Genomic DNA, 5713 nt, shown 5'->3' on the forward strand with positions numbered 1-5713 from the left:
GTAGAAATAATCCACTCTTTATTATTCATATTTATAACACACAGTAACCAAATATGGAATAAAAACCCCACATCAAAAGAAATACGCATTAAAAAACCAGACAGTGTGATAATATCTGGAACGAGAGACAGTTTACACATAAGGTCTATAACAAGGTCCTGGTATCAATCAAAAATATCACAAAATGAGTCAAACATCTTAGGGGGATGAGTTAAATAAATGACATACAATCCAGCACCCCAAATCACCCCAAACCATTTAGAACCAGGTATTCAGTATAACAAGCCATAATACTCACCAGGGGCCATGCTCCACAAGTCCAGTATCACACTATTCAAACACCCCGAAGTACATTTCACAACAGGATGCCAGGTCACGATGACTTTATTTACAATTGAAATTAAATGTCCTACCCATTTTTTTTTATTAATTTGCAAAGCTTAGAGATGTTTGGTTTTAGCACTTGCTGTCCCAATGCCGGTTCAGGCCATCTGCCGGAGCTGACACGGCAATACAAAACACAGGATGTAATTTAGAGAGTTTAAATAGCGTAAGGGGATCCCTCTTCCCAGCAGCATTCTCAAGGTGGTGCTAATTGTTACTACTGCAGCCCTGTGGTCCATGGTGACAGCCTGTACGATCCTGTCACAAAGACAAAATCTTACAGTCTCAGGGGAGATTTATCAACAAGTCTACGACAGTTTCTGACATAGAAGTGCTGAAATAATTAAAAAGTACGCCACTCCACACCATGGGGACGTGAAGGGGCATTACTACTTGCATTCCCATCCCATGCCTGTGTACTTTCTTAACCTGAGCCCACACCCAGCTACCTCTTCTATTGCAGAGCTTGACAAAGGTCAATTTAGACCAAAACATCACTAAAAGAAATCTTGTGATCTGTTGTTACAATATATGATTCTTACAAACTTTTGGTGGAGCTGTAAATATATGATATGAATGAGCTATATGATATGAATTAAAAGAAAATCTAAAAAATCAACATAGGATGTGTGCTACGTTCTTCTCTACTGTGTACTTTCTTAAAACATGCAAAAGTTTTTTTCAAGTTTTTCTGCAAAATACGCCAGGTTGCCAATGAAGTATCCAAGTGGTCAGGGGTTGGTGGGCCTGGCCTCTATCATGCATGCATATGATAAATGTATTATGTATGATCAATCGCCCCCTCTGTCAGTCTATACATCTGCAGGCTGATAGGCTGAAAGTTCTAATACCCTGCAATATATCAGTATTGCAGGGTATTATAATGAACAAGCAATCAGATGATTGCTTGCTCATGGGCCATAGTGGGACTACTAAAAAAAGTTTTAAACAGTTAATAAAAATATTTTAATATTAGAAAAAATCTGCAATTTACTAAAACCGCCCCAAATCCCCTTTTGCACCACAAAGTGAAAATCACCATATAAACACCATATATTTGATATAACCATTTCCCTAATGACCTGTCCAATGAAACAAAATCATAATTGAATCTGCACAATGAACTCTGTGAAAAAAATTTATAAACTCAACAAAAATTATGATTTGAACCTCCCACAGAAAATGCAGTGACAACTGATCATAAAAAACATACTCCAGAATGGTATTGTAATGCTAAGTGTAAAGTACAACATATTCCAAAAAAACAAGCCCACAAACAGCTATGTAAGTTTAGTAGTAAAATATACAAAAAATGCCCAAATATCGTATTGCTGTCATAGCACTCACATTTTAAAAAAAAATATAACATTGTATTTAGGTTATACAGTGAACAACAACAAAAAAGGTCAAACATGTAAGGAGAGGTGTAACATATGTACCCATTTCATGGTTGACCCAGGCTACCTGCCAAACCCCCTATATTAAAATCCACTACTACTGGCAAGCCATGCAGCTCAGCCTTGCCCTCATTTCCTCGAGTATAAGCTGGCTCGAGTATAAGCCGAAGCACCTAATTTTACCACCAAAAAATGGGAAAACCTATTGACTTGCGTATAAGCCAAGGGTGCGAAATGCATTGGTCACAGCCTCCCATTATATAGCCAGCAAGTCCCCTGTAGTATATAGAGAGCCAGCCTCCAGTGGTATATAGCCAGCAAGCCCCCTGTAGTATATAGCCAGCTCCCTGTAGTATATAGCCAGCCCCTTGTAGTATATAGCCAACCATCCCCCTTTAGTATAAAGCCAGCCCCTTTTAACATATAGCCAGCCCCCTGTAGTATATAGCCAGCCACCTGTTGTATATAGCCAGCCATCCCCCTTTAGTATATAGCCAGCCCCCTTCAGTATATAAACAGCATGCCCCCTTTAGTGTATTGCCAGCCAACCCCATTTATTATATAGCCAGCCAGCCACATTTGACATATAGCCAGCCCTGTGAAGTATATAAACAGCCCCCTTTAGTATTTAGCCACCCAGTCCCCTATAGCATATGGCTAGCCAGCCACCTTTAGCATATAACCAGCTTGCCCCCTTTAGTATATAGTCAGCCCTGTGTAGTATATAGACAGCCCCTTCAGTATTTAAACCCCCAGCCCCCTTTAGCATATAGCCAGCCAGTCCCCTTTAGTATATATCCATCCCGACCTGCGGCCGGAAGAAGAAAAGACCTGCGAGGGGCACTGGAAAAGAGAATTTTTGATTACATTTTTACTCGAGTATAAGCCGAATTAGAGTATAAACTCGGCTTATACTCAAGTATATGCAATACTTCTTTCCTCCCCTTTGCCCCCTCCCATCTCACAGCAGACAGCTCAGTCTCATGCAGCTAAGCCTGCTTCTTCCCTTGCTCCTCTCTTCTCCCAGATTTAGCAAAATAAATCTGGTAAGGGAACTCTCTGTATTTTAGCATGAACCTCGAAAAAATGGAACATCGCTTGTCTTTATCCATTGCCATAGCTGCCATACAGTTTAACTGGTGAAAGGAGGGGGAGCAGAGTGCTTGTGCATGTGAGCAACAAACACACAGCATGTAACCTGTGATCAGTGGTAGCGAATGTCTAACAGCCAAAAGGGTGCATACAGAAGGAGCTGGAAATGATGATTTATGGATTCATGACAAGAAAAGCTCAGTAAATCTTATTTAACTACAGAAAGTTATTACTATATGTGTTAATTGATTTCTTTTAAAGAATAAAGAATTCAATAGAAATAATAAAAATACATCAAGCAGTCTTTCAAAATATTCTCACTTTCTGTATGTTCTTTTTATTACAAAACTTTTTAAAAGGTTTATAAACAGGTTGAATGATATGGGGTCTTATTGGGGAGGCTTAACCTATAGAACCCTTACCGTTCATCTCACAGTGAGTCAAGAATTTATCTGAATCTATGAGAAATCGGAAGCCTTTGGACAACCCGACGGATTCGGAAAAATCATGGAATTTATAAAACGAAATGTGTTGCAAGATCAAGCACTTACATGGACCGAGAAGAAGCAGGTGAACTCCGGCGGACCTCGGTGCAGCAGCGACACCTGATGGACATCGGGCGCACGACCTTAGTGAATCCCGACAGAACCTGAATCCACGTCGGAGAACACGCTGCGGGATCGCGACTGGACTGGGTAAGTAAATGAGCTCCATTGTGTCATTGTGCCACACTGTGGCCTACCATGTTGCTGCCAACTCCAGAATTTGTCATTGTGCCACTCTCTGGCCTCATTCTGCTGCTACTGCTGCCGCTCACCTACACACACTGTGATTGTGCCACTCTCTAACCTCCTGCTGCTGCCGCCACCTCCACACTTTGTCATTATGCCACTTTGTGGTCTACCATGTTGCTTCCACCTCCAGAATTTGTCATTTTGCTACTCTCTGACCTCCTGCTGCTGCTGTTGCCGCAACCTCCACACTCTGTCAATGTGCCACACTGTAACCTATAGAACCCTTACCGTTCATCTCACAGTGAGTCAAGAATAGATCTGAATGGAGTGGTGACACAACGGACTCCTATTTTTGTGATCCTATTAAAATAAATCTACTGTCAAAATCAAGCATGGTATACCAGGGGCACTCATACATCCAGGCACCAAAACTGTGGTAACTCTTAAATTTGTTATCCTTGGCCTCTTTCCTTCCAAAAGCAACGCTATGGAACCCAAAGAGCACTGAGCTGAGCTCCTCCATTATGCAGTGCCACTATACAGCGAGGACAAACTACTGCCATGGCTGCAGTGGGGAGATGGGTGGGTAGGAGCAGTAGCAGCTCCATCAGCAGCAGCTTAAGTCTGGAGTTCTAAATGAGCAGCTTCCTTCACCTGCCTAGTAAGGAGGGTAGCCGCCACAAGCAGCAGCAGGACATAGAGCAGCCCCTGCACCAGCAGGTGGTGGCCTACATGGACAGCACTCTACCACCCCAGGTAGAGGATCCCCTGCACTACTAGGAAGCCAAACTTGATGTGTGGCCACAACTTGCGGAGTTTGCAGTAGAAAAGCTGTCCTGCCCGGCCAGTAGTGTGGCATCAGAGCAGGTGTTCAGTGCGGCGGGAGCCATCATTATCCCAAGGAGAAGCCGCTAATGTGGAGAGACTGACCTTTGTCAAGATGAATCAGTCATGGATTGGCCAAGATTTCAACACACCAATGCCTTATGCATCAGATTAGATCATGACACCTCCCCCAAATGTTGAGAAATGAGTCTGGATTCTAACTACCTGTCTCTATTCTGATGCTGCCACCCGCCTGCTGCCACACATCTGCTGCCAGTTGCTCTGTCATCCTCTCACCATCTTTACCAGGGACTGAAATTGTCACCCACCATCTCCTGCTGCTGCTGCTACCAATGACTCTGCACTCATTGGGGCTCATTTACTAAGGGCTCCTCAGCCGTACTTTCATTGGGTTTGCCGAATTTTTTGCCGCTTTGCACCGAATTCCACCTGGATTTTTGCGTAATCGCGTCGGCTTTCACGTGACAGAAATCGGGGGCGAAGCCTTTGGACAACCCGACGGATTCGGAAAAATCATGGAATTTATAAAACGAAATGTGTTGCAAGATCAAGCACTTACATGGACCGAGAAGAAGCAGGTGAACTCCGGCGGACCTCGGTGCAGCAGCGACACCTGGTGGACATCGGGCGCACGACCTTAGTGAATCCCGACAGAACCTGAATCTACGTCGGAGCTGCGGGATCGCGACTGGACTGGGTAAGTAAATGAGCTCCATTGTGTCATTGTGCCACACTGTGGCCTACCATGTTGCTGCCAACTCCAGAATTTGTCATTGTGCCACTCTCTGGCCTCATTCTGCTGCTACTGCTGCCGCCCACCTACACACACTGTGATTGTGCCACTCTCTAACCTCCTGCTGCTGCCGCCACCTCCACACTTTGTCATTATGCCACTTTGTGGTCTACCATGTTGCTTCCACCTCCAGAATTTGTCATTTTGCTACTCTCTGACCTCCAGCTGCTGCTGCTGTTGCCGCCACCTCCACACTGTCAATGTGCCACACTGTGGCCTACCATGTTGCTGCCACCACCAGAATTTGTCATTCCGCCACTCTCTGACCTCATGCTGCTGCCGCCACCTCAACACTCTGTCATTGTGCCACACTGTGGCCTATCATGTTGCTGCCACCACCAGAATTTGTCATTGTGCCACTCTCTGACCTCATGCTTCTGCTGCCACCTCCACACTCTTTCAATGTCCAACACTGTGGCCTACCATGTTGCTGCCAGCTCCAGAATTTGTCACTGTGCCCCTCTCTG

Source organism: Engystomops pustulosus, chromosome 4, assembly GCF_040894005.1.
Source record: "Engystomops pustulosus chromosome 4, aEngPut4.maternal, whole genome shotgun sequence".
Lineage (NCBI taxonomy): Eukaryota > Metazoa > Chordata > Amphibia > Anura > Leptodactylidae > Engystomops > Engystomops pustulosus.